We start from the raw sequence: 10,596 nt of genomic DNA on the forward strand, positions 1-10,596 counted from the left end.
AAAAAAAAAAAAAAAAAAAAAAAAAAAAGAATAGCTAGTATGTGGTCACAGACTAACTTGGTCATTTTCCAAAAAGAAAATCCAAATTCTAATTTGACTCTTGTTATTTTAGAATATCATACAGCTAACAATTTTTAGTCAAGAATTTATCTGTTTTTAATGAATAAATCTATTAACATTGGATTTCACCTTAAATTTTTTTTTACTATTTATAGATGATTCTTCAATTGGTCTTAATATACACTTATGTGTGTGTGTTTAGACATATATAAATACATGGTTATGTAAATAAGTTACAAAATTAAAGCTTTTAACTTTAAGATAAAATTAATCTGATCAGTATATTAAATAAATCAATGTATTTATACTTGAAATTACAATGTAAACATATAAACTAGTAAATAAACTATATCTGTTATCTTATGTATATATTCATGTGTCTCTGTAATTATTATGAGTATAGTCTTTATTGTTTTATTATCACCTTTAACCAAAGCAACCAACTTTTGTTTTTTGCAGAGAAGTCTAGAAGACAGTAAACCAAGAAATATCTAATTTTTTGAGTATGCATTTTAAACTATCTTCATAAATGTTTAACTGGCAAAACAAACCCATATATATCATTCAAAGCATTTGCACAATTTATTTTTGCTTGTTTGCTTATTTCACTTTTTAACAAATCCCCGATTCTGAAAAGAATATTTGCACATCCTGTTTATAGTCATTTTATAACCTTTTAAGAATAGAAAAAAATCTGAATTTAGTGACCAGAAGTTTTATGGGTGTTTTTTTACTTTTTTTTCCTTTAAATAATAAAATTTCCACACATACATCAGTGGCTCCTTTGAAGACATCACAAGTCTCGGGAGATTAAGATTTTTCTATCATATACTATAACCAGAGTTTTGTATCATTTTTTTAACTTAAAATTGTTCAAGCATCCAAAGATCATATATCAATTAATTTGTTTTATAAGTTCTTAAAAATTTAAGCACTTGGAAATTATAATTTTGATTAACATTTTATTTTATTTTGAGACAGAGTTTCACTCATGTTACCCAGGCTGGAGTGCAATGGCGCGATCTTGGCTCACCGCAACCTCCGCCTCCTGGGTTCAGGCAATTCTCCTGCCTCAGCCTCCTGAGTAGCTGGGATTACAGGTATGCACCACCATGCCCAGCTAATTTTTTGTATTTTTAGTAGACACGGGGTTTCACCATGTTGACCAGGATGGTCTCGATCTCTTGACCTTGCGATCCACCCGCGTCGGCCTCCCAAAGTGCTGGGATTACAGGCTTGAGCCACCGCGCCCGGCAGGCTGATTAACATTTTATAGTATAGGAATTTCACATAATCAAAACCTTTTTAAAGACATCTGTAATTATATTTTTATTTAATTAAATACCATATTATATTTTCAATCTTAAACAATTTTTGGAAATAATAAGTTATTTCACTCTTAAGTCCAACATAAAAATTTAGAAAGTTTAAAGCCTTAGGAATTAAACTTTGGTATTAGGAAAATTAAAATATAGTGTTAGCATTTTTATATAATAAAATACCATTTTTAACTTTTTCTTTTTAGAATTTTTTAATCATTTGTGTGGACTAGATATTTCTAGTGTGCACATCGGACAACAAAATGATTTTTTAGTCAATTTACCTTTAAAATTTCTTGAGAGAGGATAGGAGGGAGAAAACAGAAGAAGAAAGTGAGAAGAAGCCAGGCACAGTGGCATGCACCCGGAGTCCCAGCTACTCAGGAGACTGAGGCCGGAGGATCCCTTAAGGCCAGGGGTTCACGGCTGGAGTGTACTGTAATCACATCTGTGGATAGCCACTAGTCTAGTCTAGGTAACATAGTGCAACTCTGTCTCTTTAAAAGAAAGAAAGAAGGCCGGGTACAGTGGCTCACACCTGTAATCCCAGCACTTTGAGAGGCTGAGGCAGGAGGATCACAAGGTTGGGAGTTCAAGACCAGCCTGACTAACATGGTGAAACCCCGTCTCTACTAAAAATACAGAAATAATTAGCTGGGTGTGGTGGTGCATGCCTGTAATCCCAGCTACTCGGGAGGCTAAGGCAGGAGAATTGCTTGAACCCGGTAAGCAGAGGTTGCAGTGAGCCAAGATTGTGCCATTGCACTCCAGCCTGGGCAATAAGTGCAAAACTCTGTCTCAAAAAAAGTAAAATAAAATAAAATAAAGAAAAGAAAAGAAAAAGCAGGAGCCAGCTACAGATACATATACAATCATTGGAGAAAATCAAATAATCCTTCTGCTCTAAGGAATGGGAAAAAGTTTAGATATAGAAAAACCCATTTCAGGATACACATGCACACATGAGTTGTTACACCTGGTTTAAACAGTAACTGGGGCCCTTGACAATTTTACCAGGTCATAGAATAAAACAGCCAATATTTATTAAACTCGAAAGAATGGAAATGAAGGATGTTTGGGGAGAGAGGGAGTCATTCATTAAACTAAATGATCTCTCTTTTAGAAAGACAAGACAAAAAATAAAAATAAAAAATTTTTTTAAGAGAAAAAAAATTTTGATAAAAAAGAAAAAGAATAGAGAAGACAGTCCCCTCATGAGAATTGGGGTTTTTTTCTTTTTCATTCTAAGATATGTCTAAAATGAACAATCTATTTGAGCCAAAGCTCTCCAGAATAGCCTCTACAATTCACTGTCCTCTGTGGAGTTATGCCAGGAAGTAGTGCAAGTACCTTAGAAGCAAACCACAAGAGGTTGGGTGGTGGTCAAAAATAAAAATATTACTTTTATAAGTAATATAAAAGAAACTGTTTTTAAATAAATTCTCTCTCTTTTTAAAATACAAAATATAAAAGAAACACTCATGAATTTAGGTCCTAACCCAAAGGATAAATTGCTCTGCCTGCTGATTCAAGAAATCAGCATGACTCTGAAGGGTCAAAGAGATAATAAAAGTCCAGATTCAATGCAAAACCCATGTAATCAAGGACAGAGAGGCCTAATGCAGGAGAGACTCAAGAAGTCTCAGATGTGTATATTATTACCGAGGGTTCTGTTCTCTGGTTCATGGCAGCAAGGATCTTGGCCATACCTCCATGGTATTGTTCCAGCCCAATCAGCCTCAGATCATCAGGGACAAACCTGTAGCTGAAAGAAGTGAGGTTTACTGACTTGCTGCGACAAAAGAGACTGCACATCAGAGAAACTATGAGATGTCTCACCAAACAAAAGAAAAGGTAAAATCGGGGCTGGGCACAGGGACTCAAGCCTGTAATCTCAGCATTTTGGGAGGCCAAGGGGGGCTGATCACTTGAGCCCAGGAGTTTGAGACCTGCGTAAGAAACGTGGAGAAACCTTGTCTGTACAGAAAATACAAAAAGATTAGCCTGGCATGGTGGCAAGTGCCTGTGGTCCCAGCTACCCTGGAGGCTGAGGTGGGATCACTTGAGCCCAGGAGGTGGAAGCTGCAGTTAGCTGTGATTGAGCTACTGCACTCCAGCCTGGGCGACAGTGAGACCCTGTGTCAAATAAAAAAAAAAAAAAAGATAGGATTTGGGGAAGAGAGACATTAGGCCTTCTTTTTTTTAAGAAAGGATCTTGCCCTGTCACTCAGGCTGGAGTGCAGTGGCACGATCACAGCTCACTACAGCCTCGACCTCCTGGACTCAAGTGAGCCTCCTCTCAGCCTCCAAAGTAGCTGGGGAGGATCCACCTTGCCCTGCAATTTTTATTTTTATTTATTTATTTATTTGAGATGGAGTCTCACTCTGTCACCAGGTTGGAGTGCAGTGGCATGATCTCCGCTCACTGCAACCTCCGCCTCCCGGATTCATGCAGTTCTCCTGCCTCAGTCTCCTGAGTAGTTGGGACTACAGGTGTGCACCACCATGCCCAGCTAATTTTTGTATTTTTAGTAGAGATGGGGATTTATCATGTTGGCCAGGATGGTCTCAATCTCTTGACCTCGTAATCTGCCCACCTCGGCCTGCCAAAGTGCTGGGATTACAGGCATGAGCCTCTGCACCCAGCCTATTTTTTTTTTTTTTAAGTAGAGATGAGGTCTCCCTATGTTGCCCAGGCTGGTACTGAACTCCTGGGCTCAAGCAATCCTCCCACTTTGGCCTCCCAAAGTGCTGAGATTACAGGCAGGAGCCACTGCACCAGCCAGTTGCGGGGCTTTTTTAGATAGTCTTTATCAGATTGGGGAAGTTCCTTCTGCATTAGTCTGCTGGGGCTACCATAAGAAAATACCAGAAACTGGGTGGCCTAAACAGACATTTATTTCCCATAGTTCTAGAGACTAAATTTCCAAGATCAAGGTCCCATTGATTCGGTTCTGTTGAGGCCTCTTTTCCTGGATTGTAGATGGCTGCATTCTCACTTTGTCCTTGAATGCCTTTTCTCTGTGTTTGTGTTGGTGAAGTGGAGGAGAGCTGATGTCTCTTCCTTTTCTTATAAGGACAGTAGTCCCCCTCAGATTAGGGACCCACCCATATGCCCTCATTTAACCTCTTTTTTTTTTTTTTTTAAGATGGAGTCTCACTGTGTCACCCAGGCTGGAGTGCAGTGGTGTGATCTCGGCTCACTGCAACCTCTGCCTCCTGGATTCAAGTGATTCTCCTGCCTCAGCCTTGTGAGTAGCTGGGATTACAGGCGTGCAGTACCACACCCAGATAATTTTTGTATTTTTAGTAGATATGAAGTTTCACCACGTTAGCCAGGCTGGTCTCGAATTCCTGACCTCAAGTTAGCCACCCGCGTTGGCCTCCCAAACTGCTGGGATTACAGGTGTGAGCCACTGTGCCTGGCCTCATTTAACCTTAATTACCTCCTTAAAGGTCCTGTCTCCAAATACAACCTCATTGGAGGTTAGCGCTCCAACATAAGAATTTGAAGGTGGAACACAATTCACTTCTTAATAGCTTCTATTTCTAGTTTGTTGTATGTATTTGTTTTTATCATGGAAGAGTATTGTATTTTGTCAAGTGCTTTTTCTGTATCTGTTAAGGTTAGCATGTATTTTTTCTTTATATTAATATGATGTGCTATATTGGTTTTCAGACGTCAAACAAACTTTGCATTCCTGGGATTAATCCTATCTGGTCATGGTGTGTAATCCTTTTCATATGTTGTTGGATTCAGTTTCCTAAGTTGTTTTTTTTTTTTTTTTTTTTTAATTCGGTCTCCGTAGAGACTGTCAAAAATTGCCAATGCTGACTATATTTCAAGTAGGCATGGCGGGGTATTGGGAAAAGTTTTCAATTAGCAATAATCGCTCCTTGGATAAACCTCATTGGCTACGATACTGCCACTGCGCAAAGCTCAGTTTCCTAAGTTTTAGGGTTTTTTGCTTTTGTTTTTGTTGAGACAGAGTCTCGCTACTCTCTCACCTAGACTGGAGGGCAGTGGCACGATTTTGGCTCACTGCAACCTCCACCTCCCAGGTTTAAGCAGTTCTGTATCTCAGCCTCCGGGGTAGCTGGGATTACAAGCATGAGCCGACATGCCCGGCTAACTTTTTTATATTTAGTAGAGATGGGGGTTTCATCATGCTGGCCAGGCTGGTCTTGAACTCCTGACCTCAAGTAACCCACCTGCCTCAGCCTCCCAAAGTGCTAGGATTACAGGAATAAGCCACTGTGCCCAGCCCTGAGGTTTGTTTTGAGAATTTTTATGTACGTATTCATAAGAGATATTGGTCTGTAGTTTTCTTGTTATATGTCATTCTTTAATATCAGAGTAATACTAGCCTTATAGAATGAACTGCAAAGTGTTCCCTCTTGTTTTTTGGAAGAATTTGTGAAAAATTGGTGTTAATTCTTCATTTTGATAAAATTCATCTGGGAAACATCTAGTCCTGGGCTTTTCTTCATGGAAAATTTTTCTTTTTAAATTATTAATTCAATCTCATTGCTTGTTGTATATCCATTCAGATTTTCTATTCGTTTTAGTTTTTATCTTACTTTATTTTTTTTTTAGACCAGGGTCTTGCTCTGTCACCCAGACTGGAGTTATTTAGGTTTTCTATTTCTTTAGTCAATTTCAACAGTTTTTGCTTTCTAGGAATTCACCTGTTTCATTTGGGTTATCCAATTTGTTGATGTACAATTGTTCATCATATTTCTTTACATTCCTTTTTACTTCTGTAAGGTCTGTATCGGTGTCTCCTCTCTTATTCCTGATTTTAGTTAAGTGTTCTCTCTGTTGTTATTGGTCAATATAACTACTTGTCAATTTTGTTGATTTTTTCCAAAACCAACTTTTGGTTTTGTTGATTTTTCTCTATTGTTTTTATACCCCTATTTCATTAATTTTTACTTTAATTCTTATTAGTTCATTTCTCCTGCTGGCTTTGCATTTAATTTGTTTTTCTTTTCCTGGTTTCTTAAAGTGGAAAATCTGTTATTGATTTAACATCTTACTTTTTATTTTATTTTATTATTATTAATATTTTGAGACAGGGTCTCACTCTGTTGCCCAGGCTGGAGTGCAGTGGTGCTACCTTGTCTCACTGCAACCTTTGCTTCCCAGGTTAAGGTGATCCTCTCCCCTAAGCCTCCTGAATAGCTGGGACTATAGGCACAAGCCACCAGGGCCCTGCTAATTTTTGGTAATTTTTGTAGAGACCAGATTTCGCCATGTTGCCCAGGCTGGTCTCGAACTCCTGGCCTCAAGTGATCCACTTGCCTTGGCCTCCCAAAGTGTTGGGATTACTGGGATTACAGTTATGAGCCACTGGGCCCAGTCCCAATATTTTATTTAAAAAGCAAGATGTCAGGCCGGGTGCAAATAAATAAATTAATTAAATACAGGCATTTACACCTATAAATTTTTCTCCATGAACTAACTTAGCTGGATCCCATATTTTCATATGCTCTTTTAATTTTTATCTATCTCAAATTACTTCTCAGTTTCTGCTGTATTTTTTATTTGACTTATTGGCTATTTTGGAGTTTGTTGTTTAATTTCTACATACTTGTGAACTTCTCAAATTTCCTTTTGTTAAGTCCTTATTTGATTTCATCGTGGTCACAGAAAGTACTTTGTATGACTTCAATCTTTCTAAATTTTTTGAGGTTTTTAAAAATAATGTAGCATACAGCTTATGCTGGAGAATATTCCATGTGCATTTGAAAAGAATGTGTGTTCTGCTATTAATGGAGAAGTGTTCTATATGTCTATTAGGTCTGGTCATTTTGTTTTGTTTTTGTTTTTGAGACAGAGTCTTGCTCTGTTGCCCAGGCTGTAGTGCTATGGCACAATCTCAGCTCACTGAAACCTCCGCCTCCTGGGTTCAAGCGATTCTCCTGCCTCAGCCTCCTGAGTAGCTGGGATTACAGGAGTCTGCGACCATGCCTGGCTAATTTTTGTATTTTTAGTAGAGACGAAGGTTTCACCGTGTTGGTCAGGCTGGTCTTGAACTCCTGACCTCGTGATCCACCCACCTTGGCTTCCCAAAGTGCTGGGATTACAGGTGTGAGCCACCGCGCCTAGCCAGGTATGGTCATTTTATAGTGTTGTTTGAGTCTTCTGTTTTCTTGCTGACTTTCTGCCTGGTTGTTCTATCCCTTATTGAAAATGAAGTTTCATTGTTTACAACTGTTGTTCTTGAATTCTGTCCATTTCACTTAATGTGTTTTCCTTAAGTGCTTTGAAACCATAAAACTCCAAGCCTTTGCTGAGGGGTTCTCTGAGCGTATTGGGGCATGACTTTGATGTTCCAGCAGTCTGGTAACAACGCTGCCTTAGCTTTCTCTTCCAGCTTGTGCAGACCCTCAAGGTCAGGCAGCAGTGAGAGACTAGCCTGTTCTCAGTTGTTTCCTGGCCAGGTACATAGTTCTGCTCATGAGTGTGGCCTTCTAGAGTCCCAGGAATGTGTTGGAGATTTTTAAAGCCCTTAGCGCATAATGTATTCCCCAGTGTGATTGACTGATGGATTGATGTCAGTCTCTAATTAGCCCTAACTCGTACTGCCACCTGAGATGGGTGTGATGTTAAACAGCTGCCACCAAATGTGTCTGAGAATCAATCTAGGGCTACAGCTTTTTGCAGAGTGAGCTCTGAGTCAGGTGAGATAAGGACAACTTTGAGTGTACAGCTTGTTTCACTGAATTACCAGGTAAGTCAAATAGCTTCAATACTATAGGAACTGGTTTTTGTGGAGTGCTCTAAATTTGTTGTGTTCCAGTGGTTCCTAAGCATCTGGTTTTTGTACTCACTGTAGTTGCAGAGATACTGGTTTTCAAGACTACCGTGGAGTTGGAGGGAGGAGGATGATAATACACCAAGTTCCCTATTCTTACTGAAACAAAGCCCTTTTTGTGAGGGGTGGTGGTGGTGGATAGTCTCACTCTGTTGTCCAGGCAGGCTGGAGTGCAATGGCACGATCATTGCTCACTGCAGCCTCTAACTTCTGGTCTTAAGCAATCCTCCCACCTCAGCCTCCTGAGTAGCTGAGACAACAGGCATGTGCCACCATGCCCAGCTCATTTTCTTTTTTTAGACAGAGTCTAGCTGTGTCGCCCAGGCTGGTGTGCAGTGGCATGATCTCAGCTCACTGCAACCTCTGCCTCCCGGGTTCGAGTGATTCTCCTGCCTCAGCCTCCCAAGGAGCTGGGACCACAGGCACGTGCCACCACGCTTGGCTAATTTTTTGTATTCTTGGTTGAGACGGGGTTTCGCTGTGTTAGCCAGGATGGTCTCCATCTCCTGACCTCGTGATCTGCCCGCCTTGGCCTCCCACAGTGCTTGGATTACCACCTAGCGTGAGCCACCGCACATGGCCAATTTTCTTTTTTTTAAGTTTGTTGTAGAGACAGAGTCTCCCTATGTTGCCCAGGCTACTCTCAAACTCTTGGCTTCAAGGAATCCTCCTGCCTCAGCCTCCCAAAATGCTGAGAATGATAGGCATGAGCTACGATACCTGGCCTTGAAATAAGGCCTTCAAAAAAAAGTACTCCTCTGCGAATATTCTCGCTGTTCTGATTTTGTAATAGTCAGGACAGGCTAAACATTCGCTATATTAAGACCATGCGCGTGTGTCCCCAGACCTAGTTCTTTCACTAGGTTTGGTTTTATAAATGCTGGTGATAAACCAATTTTATTGTATGATCATTTTGTGTGATCATATAATGGCTGTGATTCTAGGTTATATTTGATCAACCTTAAGAAAAATGACAGTACAGCTAATGTGATAACTTTTGCAAAAAATCAGTGCTAATTTGCAGACTATTGTCTAAGAACGGATAACCAAAGTAGAGAAATTTTATAGAACCAGTTGCTATTAAAATTAATTGTAAAATTACTGTATTTTTATTTTTTAGGTGATTCTGACATCATTAGAAGCATGCCAGAACAGACTGGTGAAAAGTAAACCATGCAAAATTTTCCTTTAATAAAATTTTTCCGAGCTTGTTTAAAAAAAAAAAAAAAAAAGTACTCCTTGAATTGTTGCAAGACTATTATCCAGAGTTCTGAAAATGTTGATTTTGACCTTTTTTGCCACTTGTCCTCACTGCTTTCACAGAGCAGATTTTTGGATATCTGTACTTTGCTATTGTGGAAATGCTTCTGATTAATATGTTTGTTAAATAGCCATTCTTAATTCCCTGTTTTTTTTTTGTCTTTGTTTGAGCTAAGAGTAATTTTAATAATGACTATTTTGTAATCTCAGCCTCTGCAGGGTGGTTGGAAAGCTGCACTTGGAAACTCTCATCCAGGAAATAGTTCCAGAATCACACCAGAACTGGATTTACAAAGACACCTGTTTCTGCTGCTGCTGCTCTTGCTACACACAGATGCTGCTGCTTTCAACAGTATCAATGCTAGATACTGGATGTTGTTGGTAGAACCACTGCTCATTCTGAAAAGTCATTGCCACCATGGCTGCCCCCTGTCCCAGCATTGATTCCACAAAATTCCTACTTCTTTTGATTCACCAGCTTCCGGCTCAACGTCCAATGCAGGAGAACTCTAATCGGTAGAGCTGAGGTAACATGTCTATGCTTTGGATATAAGGGAGCCTGGGAAAGTGATTTTAAAATTTCTCTATTGGGTGGTACTCTTGGTACACCACGACTCATAGAATGGGAATTCTTCAAACATGGCAAATAACTCTATTTTCCTTAAAACATGTATAATGTCATAATAAAAATGATTTGTACTTAATTTTAAAAAATTTTTAATTGGCACACAATAATTGCACATATTTATTGGATACACTATAATGTTTCAATACCTGTATACATTGTGTAGTGATCAAATCAAGGTAATTAGCATATCCATCACCTCAAACATTTATCATTTCTTTGTGGTAGGTACATACGAAATCTTTTCTTCTAGGTACTTTGAGATATACCTTGTTAACTATGGTCACCCTACTGTAAAATAGGATACGGGCACTTATTCTTCCTTTCTAATTGCAACTTTGTACCCATTGTCCAACCTCTCCCCATCCTCCTCTCCTTCCTACCCTCCCCAGTCTCTGGTAACTGCTGTTCCATTAACTATTTCTGTGAAATCAACTTTTTTAGATTCTACACATAAATGAGAACATGTGATATTCATCTTTCTGTGTCTGTATAATGTCATAATAAAAAT

At 39.2% G+C, this 10,596-nt stretch overlaps 3 non-coding genes across 3 annotated transcripts; 1 reads left to right on the forward strand and 2 right to left on the reverse strand.

Moving 5' to 3' along the window:
- Window positions 1-827: 827 nt before the first annotated feature.
- On the reverse strand, window positions 828-894 carry LOC119471581. The gene has a single exon (XR_005200648.1). It is a non-coding gene; the product is annotated as a small nucleolar RNA SNORD42 (small nucleolar RNA).
- Window positions 895-5,179: 4,285 nt separating this feature from the next.
- LOC119471586 lies at window positions 5,180-5,320 on the reverse strand. The gene has a single exon (XR_005200652.1). It is a non-coding gene; the product is annotated as a U4 spliceosomal RNA (small nuclear RNA).
- Window positions 5,321-8,958: 3,638 nt separating this feature from the next.
- Window positions 8,959-9,092, forward strand: LOC119471580. Its single transcript, XR_005200647.1, has one exon. It is a non-coding gene; the product is annotated as a small nucleolar RNA SNORA72 (small nucleolar RNA).
- The last annotated feature ends 1,504 nt before the right edge of the window (window positions 9,093-10,596 follow it).

This window comes from Cebus imitator, unplaced genomic scaffold, assembly GCF_001604975.1.
Source record: "Cebus imitator isolate Cc_AM_T3 unplaced genomic scaffold, Cebus_imitator-1.0 Scaffold64, whole genome shotgun sequence".
Taxonomy (NCBI): Eukaryota; Metazoa; Chordata; class Mammalia; order Primates; family Cebidae; genus Cebus; species Cebus imitator.